Raw genomic sequence first — 10,223 nt, forward strand, 5'->3', positions numbered from 1 at the left:
AATCTATAGGAAAAGTTAACAAGCCCTCATTTGGGTTGTGGAACACCATGATTGCGTTTTCAGTCTTGATCTCATACAAGTGATGTTAAGCTGACAGGTGGGAGAATGGAGGCAGGGAGGCAGGAAGGAGAAGAAGCGGTGAAAAGGCCAACATGAGTAAAAGACTCCACTTCGATGGCGTGAAGTCAGGGCATCTGCTAATGTTTATTCAAGAAGCTTCAGAAGTTTAAATATACTATTTAAAGTGGTAAGCATTGGGGCATCTGGATGGCTCAGTCGGTTAAGCATCAGACTTCGGCTCAGGTCATGATCTCACGGTGGGTGAGTTCAAACCCTGCGTCGGGTGAGCACCAGGCCTGCCTTGCGTGAGCCCTGCTTCTCTCTCTGTGCCCCTTGTGGGATTCTCTCTCTCTTTCCCCATCTCTCTCTCTCACTGCCCTTCACTCGCTTGTGCCCTCTCTCTCAAAATAATAACAGAATAGAATAGAATAGAATAGAATAGAATAGAATAGAATAAAACTGTGAGCATCACCGCAGGGAAAAAAATCCAAATCATAAATATAAAAATTCAGGACTGAAGAGGTTCTTGCTGTATTCTACGTAGCGTAAATACCGTGACCCTGAGAGTAGGGTAAGTTCCTCTTTTACGTTATCAGTCAGTATATATGCTTTACATACAATAAATTATGAAACACTGCCATAAGCATGTTATCTGGAAGCGAGAGAAATACAGAAGGACTCGAAAGTTCTAGCTTCTGTGGCTGAGAATGGGGATCAGAAGGAGAAGGCGGTTACTTTTTTGCTAAAGAACTTCTGACCTCTGATTTTTTTTTACATAGGCATCTACTAATGTGATTTAAATCTGCATGAAAAAAAATTCAAAGATCCTTCTGGCAAATGAAAAAAAAGTTCAAGAATTACATTTTCTCCTGGGAAATTATGAATCTCCTCAAGATGACAGATTGATGTGCTTCCGACCAAATGTGAGTCTTAAAATTTTGCACATGGCTCGAATTTGTGTAAATTCGGAAAAACGCAGTAGTGACTGTCATGCTTTACTCCTAGCATGTATGAGTCACGTGTTTTTCCGGAGACGTCTTCATTGAAGGTCTAAGGCACGCTGCAGATAGCTTCTCAAATAACCCTCCGTCTCATCTCGCTCATAAAGCGTACCTAGAGCCCAACACTTCAGAGAAATTCATCTTCCTGTGACTGTTCTTTTTCCATGTAAGCTGCCGACCTTCAGACACCATATGAGTTCATGTTGCCCAGAAGTTTCCCATTCTGCCTGTCAATTCCCCTCCTTCCTGCTCCCTGTGATTGTCCCCTACTGGCCATTCTTACCTGCTACGGTCATTGGCGGGGCCATCTTCTCGGTCTTACTTTTACTTCTCCTGGGACCTATCGGGTAGTGCCTTCAAAACTACACTGATGGCAAAGAAGGAAGCCAGCTGGGAACTCAAGTAAAAATTTACCCCTTGCAAGTGGTCGATCGTGTGGAAGAAGAATATACAAAGTCCAGAGAACCTACATCTATGGCACATTCCCGACACTATGCTGGGTGTTCCACATGAATGATCCACTGACTTCCCATGAGCGGCTCATGACAAAGGTGTCGTGTTCTCTCTATTACGGATCAGAAACTGAGCTTCGTTAGAAGTTAGGCACTTGCCCTGGTCACGCTGTTAGCATGGGGCAATGCCAAATTTGAACGTAAGTCTGTGTGGCTTCCTGTGTCTTTGAAAAATATAAATCAGAGTGTAATTTCACTGTGGCTAGCTTTCCCCATAAGACAAGTTACGCTGAATGACGAAATGGGGATCAAGAGAGCTGTATTCTAACCAGCTGGCTTACAGGCAATCGGGAACTTGGAGTTGGTGCCATGTGTTGGCCTCCGGAAACAATCAACACGATTGAGGATCCAGGGATATTGGCTTTCATTTTGGTCCTAAGACCAACGAGCTCTCTGGACTTGCATTTTCTCATTTATAAAATAAAACGTTTCTCACCGGATGATTACTCAGCTCTCCTCCAACCCTGAAGAATCCGCAGACTCGAAAGAGAGAAGGCTCATTAAAGTTACTGTCTCATTCGGATATCGTGCAAATCACTGTGGGGAGTGAGGTGGAAAAATGGGTTGCAGGTTAAACAGCAAGGTAGGAATTGAACTAAAAAGAAAATCCTCATACGTTAACACTTACCTTGTTACTGTCCAGGGTGGAATGGAGTTAAAGTACTGCCATTCATCAGCTCGGGCCGCCGGGACCGAAAAACCCACAGACTGCGAGACGTAAGCAACAGAAATGTATTTCTTACTGTTCTGGAGGTTGAGCGATCGACAGCAAGGAGCCCGCACGGTAAGTCGCAGCCTGGGGCTTCTTCTCTTAGCCTGTCGGTAACCACCATTTCACAGTGTGGTCCTGTGATCTCTTCTTTGTGCATACGCAGAGAGAAAGGGAGAAAGACAGAGAGAGGGAGGGAAGGGCAGAGGAAGGGAGCAGAAGACAGTGTGCTCTCTGTGTTCTGTTGTAAAAATGACACTAATTCTAATCTTACAAGATCGGGGTTCCAGACTTAGGACCTCAGGTGACCTTAGTTACTTCCTCAGAGGCCCCATCTCCAAAGACGGCCCCAGCACGGGGCTAGGGTTTTAACGTACACGTTGTAGGGGGTCACAGACATCAATCCCATAGCATGGAGAATCAGAAAATAACGGCGTGAGTGCATGAGATGTGAATTGCCAAGTTATTTCCCCCAAGAGGAGTAAAGAAACTACCCCAGGAAGAGCAATACGTTGGAAATAATGCAGAGCACGGCTTTCTCAAACTTTAGCATGAATCGGAATCACCTGGAGGGCCTGCTTAGCTAGAAAGTTTAGCTGTGAAATTGGTTTTCAAATTACCTGTGAACAGAGCAAAAAGGAAAGCATGCCAGTTACATACCTTTCATTGTCCCTAAGGACATTTCATATAAATCTCTTAGGGGAGCTAAGTTTTTGCCCTCAATTAATTCTAAAATAAATTGATCATCTCTGCGACAATGAAGAATAAGTAGATGATGCTTGGAACAAAATCTTGACGGGAAATGATAAAGCTATTTCTCAATAGCATCTCTCAATAAAAGTTGAGGCTATAATGTCGAAACCAACTCAATAAAATCAGTATTCTGGGCCTATGGATGATAGACTGTCTCAAAATAAATGTAATTTTGTTTCTTCCAAATGCATAGGGTAATTACAGTTGGGTCAACACAACATTGTCCAACAAAAACCCTTAGGGGACCTGCTTTAATGAGTAGGTAGCACGTCTGTGATAAGCGTGACTTTAAAAAAAGAATAAGAAGAAGAAGGCATTTCTGGAGAGCACGAAGAGTTGGGTTTCCTAAGTACTTGGTTTTCCTAAGTAGTTTAATCATTCTCCTGGGGTTTGTGTTTATATAATTAATTTGCGGAGAAACACTTTTTTTTTTTTGTAGGCCAATCGGCTTTATCTGGAAATAGGGATGCTAATGAGAGGAGACAGGCTGCGTGTATCAGACCCAGAAATCCTATGTTCCATAGCTTCTGTGTCTATGTTATGCAACGGGCCTCTGATGCCTGTCTTTACGGTGTGGTCGAAGGCCTCGTTGATAAAATATCCCTGAGAGTTTGCTCAAAGATAAATAAGATAACGGACTGCAGTGAAAGGGCAGAATTCTCTGGGCCCAAGGCTTGTCCATAATAGTAGTTAAAAATGTTTCCAGACATGTGTTTTGTGCTATCCTGGACACTACATCGCGTCTCTTCTCTGAGCCAACGGAGATGTGCAGATAGGAGGGGGGAGAAAAAAAAAAAAAAAACCAAAGAGAAAACAGTAACAAAATTTCATTGTGTCTGACTTGTGGATTTGTTCTACTCTGGGAGTCTAAGAGGAGCTCTTTCTGACAAGGGGCGCGACTGATTAGAAAGCAATGAACTATGGAAAAGAATCCAAAGCTACTGAGAGTAGATCCCCACTGAACTGAAACTCGTAGGACTTGCATGAAGTGTCCTCTTGCTGTCAGCTACGCAAAAGGTGGTTGCCTCCCTGTTGTCGTGCTCTAGACCTCTTAGGAGCTGGGATAGAGAGCCAAGACACCGGCAAAAGGAGCGGGCATGCCTCTGTGCTTGGCAGTTATGTCACCTATTTCAAGTAGTGTCGTCTATATAAAGCCAAGGGAGTGGGGCGTGTGGTATTACCACCTTCCCAGGAGCGATATTTGTATTTCCTTTGCTTCTACTAAGTGACTAAATCTAATTTAGTCACTGAAATCAAAAGTGTTCACAGGTTACATCCGCCTCCCCTTGAGGCAGATTGGCCACAAAGATTTCTGAATGAGCTCCAAAACCACGCAAGGAATCACATTGTCTGTCTTTCCATCAGGGCTGTCTCATTAGGTCACATCAGTGGACATCCAGCTCAGAATCTGTATATATTAATCACCCTTAACTTCATGAGTCACTCCATAGTCGAGTCTAGGCTTTGGATCTGTGCTATCATTTCTTCCTGGCAAGACATCTTTTCATCCATCCACTTATTCAAAAAAGCTTCAACTTCATACTGAGTGAAATAGAAATCTAAGCCTCATCTTATTTGTTCTAACTTATTATTTTGCAGTATTTATATTTAAAAGACAGGCAGAGTGCAGAAATAGTTCTACTTTTCAGGGGTCTGGTGGGCAATCCAAGCAATCCTTCTCATATCCGTGGGGATTTTGTAGACTTGAATCATGATGTTTCCTTTGGCTTTTCCATCTAGTTCTAATCTGCTCTATATTCTTCCCTGAAAGCTTGATACTTAACTGGCAGAAAATCATTCCAGGACTAGTGTTTCAGGGGATCAAAGAAACCCAGATCTGCTCATGTCTCCTTTCAGTCACCCTTCCTAATCCCCTCTGCCTTCTGGTTGTTTCCCATTTCTATATCTAGGTCAAAGGGACTCCAGGCATCTGCTCTATGTGTACATGTTAATGGCATTGAATGGACCATGGGAATCCAATTATGATGCTCTAAGATAGCACTATACAAACACATACCAATATAATCAGAGATCAAGCTCTAGCAACATACCTTGTATGACTTGACACTTTGTAAATTTATTGATACTTATTTTGTGGTCCAGACTATTGTCTGTTATGGCAAATGTCTTATGTTCACTTGAAAAGAATGTGAACAACAAAGAAGATTAAAACAAATCATAGAAAAATTTTAGTTCTGTCCCAAAGAAGACAGAAAAAAAGAGGGAGAAGGAAGTAAAGAACAGATAGGAAAAACAGAAAGAAAAAATGGTGACATGATGGGTTTAAACTAGTTATCAATGATCACATTAAATGTAAATGGTCTAAATATGATTAAAAGACAAAGATTTTTAGATTTGGGTTTGGGGGAGCCAGATCCAACTGTAAATTGCCTACAAGAGACTCACTCTAAGTAAAAAAGGCATAAATAAAAAGGAAAAGTGACATAACATGGTAAAATCAAGAGAAAGTTGATCAGAAAAAAGCTACCATAGCTAGGGGCACCCAGGTGGCTTGCTTGGTTAAGCGTCTGACTTTGGCTCAGGTCATGATCTCGTGGTTTGTGGGTTCGAGCCCCACATCAGGCTCTGTGCTGACAGTTCGGAGCCTGGAGCCTGCTTCAGATTCTGTCTCTCTCTCTCTCTGCCTCTCCCCCACTCTTGTTCTGTCTCTCTCAAAAATAAATATAATAGGGTGCACCTGGGTGGCTCAGTCAGGTAAATGTCTCACTTTGGTTCAGGTCACGATCTCACGGTCTGTGAGTTCAAGCCCCGTGTCAGGCTCTGTGCTGACAGCTCGGAGCCTGGAGCCTGCTTCAGATTCTGTGTCTCCCTCTCTCTAACCCTTCCCAGCTCATGCTCTGTCTCTCTCTCTCCCAAAAATTAAAAAAAAAACATTAAAAATAAATATAATAAACATTAAAAAAATAAACACAGAAAGTTAACATAGCTATATTTACCTATGTAGTAAATTTCGAGCAAAAAATATTATCGTGGATAAAGAAACTTATTGCATAGTGATACATGAGGTCAATTCATTGAGAAGACACAGGGCAAATATTTTTGCCCTTAATAGTACACCTTCAAAGTACATGATTACAAAAGCTGACCTAATTGCAAGGAGAAATATACAAATCCACAATTATAGACAGATATTTCAATTCCCTTCTCTCCATAATTGATGGAACAAACAAATAAGAACAGTAAGGATATAGAAAACGTGAACAGTACGGTCAAACATCTCGACCTAATTAACATTTACAGAATGCTTCACCCAATAACAGCAGAATACACGTTCTTTTTAAGTGCACACAATACAGTCAACAAAATAGACCATATTATGGGCCACAAAACAGGTCTTAATAAATTTAGAAGGAGTCAAGTGATACAAACCATGTTCTCTGACCATGATGAGATTAAGTTAGAAATCCACAGCTACAAGAACTTCAAAAAATTCCCCAAATATTTGGAAACTAACCACACCATTCTAAATTACTTAGGACTCCAAAAAATAAACGAACAAATAAAATCGAAACAAAACCACAAAAAGAAAGAAAAGGGGAAAAAAAAGGAAATCAAAGCATTATTGAACTGAATGAGAATAAAAACACATATCAGAAGATATAAGATGATACAAAAAACGGTACTCACAGGGAACTTAATAGCATTAAACTTCTATTTTAGAAGAGGAGAAAGATCTGACATCAATACCCTTAACTTCTACCTTAAGAAGCTGGAAAGAAAGGAGCGAATTAAACCTATGTTGCATACAAGAAGGGAAATAATACAGATCAAGGAGGAAATTGGTAAAGTAAAAACAAAAACAAGAACAAAAAAAACAGGAAAACAATGGAGAAAATAAACGAAACCATAAGATGGATCTGTAGGTCGATATAATTGATAAACCTCTAGGCAGATTCAGAGAGATACAGAGACACATAGAGAGAAAGAAAGGAGGGAAGGAAGGATGAAGAGAGCAGAGGAAAGAAGAAAGAAGGGAAGAGAGAGAGAGAGAGAGAGAGAGAAGACAAATTATCCACACCATGAATGAAAGAGGTAATATCATTCCGGATTCTACAGATAATAAAAGGGTAAGTCAATAATTTCAGCAATGTGGGTAACAAGGGCCAATTCTCCAAAAGGTACTCAAGAATAGATAATCTGAAGAATCCTGTATCTATTATAGACACGGAATTTGTAGGGGTGCCTGGGTGGCTCGGTCGGTTGAGCGTCCGACTTCGCCTCAGGTCATGACCTCACGGTTTTTGGGTTCGAGCCCCGCGTCGGGTTCTGCGCTGACAGCTCAGAGCCTGGAGCCCGCTTTGGATTCTGTGTCTCCCTCTCTCTCTGTCCCTCCCTTGCTCGTGCTCTGTCTCTCTCTCTCTCTCTCTCTCTCTCTCTCTCTCAAAAATAAACAAAACATAAAAAAAAAAGAAATGGAATTTGTAGTTTAAGTCCTCCCCGCAAACAAAACTCCAGGCCCAGATTACTGCAATGGAAATTCTACCAAACATTTAAGGAGGAAATAATTCTAACGCAACACAAACTCCTCTAGAAAATTGAGGAGGAGGGATTACCTCCTGACTCATTCAATGAGGCTCGTATTATACTTACTTCAAAACCAGATACGGATATTGCAAGAAGGGAAAAGTACGTACCAATGTCCCTTATGAACACTGATGCAAAAATTCAAAGCCGAATTTTAGCAAATTAAATGTAAAAATAAAAATAAGACCTCAGGAGCAAGTGAAGTTGGTCTCAATAGTATGATTTTGGTTTAACATTAGCAAGGCAATCAAGATCAATTCACTGTATAATAAAGAAAAAAAAAGAAAGTCTTCTGAACATCTAAATAGGCAAAAAAGCATTAAAATACAGTATCTACACTACATTTAAAATACACCTCTCAACAGGGATAGAAGGGAACTTCCTCAATCAAATAAAAACAGGTACCAAAAAACCCTGCAGCTATCACCTTACTTGCTGGAAAAAGACTAAAAACTTTGCTTCTAAGAGGAGGAACAGACAAAGGTAACTTCTCTCATCATTTCCACACCACATTGTGTTTTGGGTTGTAGCAGGTGCAATCAGGGAGAGGAAAAAAAAAAGAATTAAAATGCATCCAGATTGTAAAGAAAGAAGGTAGAATAGTATTTATTCTCCGACCACATGATAGCCTAGGTAGAAAATCCAATGGAATCTACAAAAGATGCTTCTAGATCTAAAAAGTGAAAAATTGCGGAATCGAAGGTCGATATACGACGATACATCATATTTCTATATGAGCAATCATAACACTGAAATGAAGGAAGCAATACCATTTAAAATAGCATCAAAGTACGAATTATTTAGGAAAACGTAGGACAAAAAGTGTGCGAGGCTTGTACATTGACAGCCACCAAATATTGCCCAGAGAATTTATTTTATTTTATTCTTTTACATATTATTATCTTTTTTAAACAAGCTTTAATGCACTTTATTTTTCTGGTGCAAACCTATGTGATGGCCACAGCTGGAGCCTGGGTCCTCTGCATGGACACTCTGGTATGATTTTCCGATGGGGAGACTTAGTGAACACAGTCTCTTTCTGAAGATCAGGGGTGAGAGAGCTGTAGGTCTTGGAAACAGTATCAAAGTGGCTTTGGTGAAGTTTCCCGGGGGGGGGGGCGGGCAGTACAGCCCCCCTGGCTGTGGTGTAGACATCGTCAATACCAGCCAACATCAGTAGCTTCTCAGGCACAGGGGTTCAGGCAATGCCAGTGCCTCCGGGGGCAGGGATGAGGCACACCAGGACAGAGCCACAGTGGCCGGTCACCTTGCACGGGACAGCATGGGGTCTTGGCAATCTTGATCCCCCAGTAGCCTCGCCACACGGGGAAGATGGAAAGCTTGGCCAGGATGATGGCCCCACGGATGGCAGTGGCTACCTCCTCGGAGCACTTAACTCCCAGACCGACGTGCCCACTGTCATCTCCAATGGCAGCAAATGCCTTCACCCTGGTCAGCTGGCCAGCGCGGGTTTGGTTTTGCACAGGCATCATCTTCGAAACCTCGTCCTTGAGGGATGCCCCCAGGAAAAAGTCGATGATCTCAGATTCCTTGATGGGCAGGGAGAAGAGATCGATCTCCTCCAGGGACTTGATATTCATGTCCTCGACCAGGCGGCCCAGCTTGGTGTTGGGCATCGACTCTTTGTCCTCGGCCTTGCCCCCGCGAGGTCCCGGGCCCTGGCCCCGGCCCCTGCCCTGACCCCAGCCACAGTCCCGGCCCAGGATGCCTCTACGGAAGCCTCTGCGGAAGCCGCCGAGGCCTCCCGTTCCAGGGTCCCCAGGCCCACTGGCATCATCTGCCATTTGCTGTTTTCTCCGAGAAGCACCAAGATAATTTAAAAAAGAAATAGGTAAATGGAAAGTTATATCGTAAAAAATCTAAAGCTATAAAGTTTTTAGAACGAAACGTAAAAAAAAATATTTTTAATTTTGCACCCCATATCTTAAATAGGACCCTAAAAGCATGATCTGTTAAAAGAGAAGGAAATGGATAAATCGGAGTTCATACAAACGGAAACATTTTGCTCTTCAAAAGACACCAATGAAAGGGGCCCCTGGGTGGCCCAGTTGGTTCGGTTCAGGTCATGATCTCGCCGTCTGTGCATTCGAGCTCTGCCTCAGGCTCTGTGCTGTCAGCTCAGAGCCTGGAGCCCGCTTCAGATTCTGTGTGCCTTTCCTTTCTCTCTGCACCTCCCTCCCTCTCTCTCTGCACCTCCCTTGATCTCACTCTGTCTCTTTCTCTCTCAAAAATAAATAAACATTAAGAAAAAAGTGAAAATAAAATCAACAAGCCATGAATTAGGAGAAAATATTTTTCTAACCAAATATGTAATATTTATATCATGTATATTTATTTGTATATAAATATAAATTTATATTGAATTAATATAATATATATTATATAATACATATATTATATATAGTGGATTATAATAATAAAATATATAATATATAACATATAATATATAATAAATATATAATTAAATATAAAAATATATAAGTATATATAATATATAATTAATTATAATATATAATATCATTACATAGTACATAATATATAATATAATATAATATAATATAATATAATATAATATAATATAAACAGATATATATATAAGATAAACAGGAAATAGGCATAAAT

At 41.1% G+C, this 10,223-nt stretch overlaps 1 pseudogene; it reads right to left on the reverse strand.

Annotated features, from left to right (window-relative positions):
- Window positions 1-8,527: 8,527 nt before the first annotated feature.
- LOC131501585 (small ribosomal subunit protein uS5-like) lies at window positions 8,528-9,385 on the reverse strand (annotated as a pseudogene).
- Window positions 9,386-10,223: the final 838 nt, after the last annotated feature.

The sequence above is a fragment of the Neofelis nebulosa genome, chromosome 18, assembly GCF_028018385.1.
Source record: "Neofelis nebulosa isolate mNeoNeb1 chromosome 18, mNeoNeb1.pri, whole genome shotgun sequence".
Taxonomy (NCBI): Eukaryota; Metazoa; Chordata; class Mammalia; order Carnivora; family Felidae; genus Neofelis; species Neofelis nebulosa.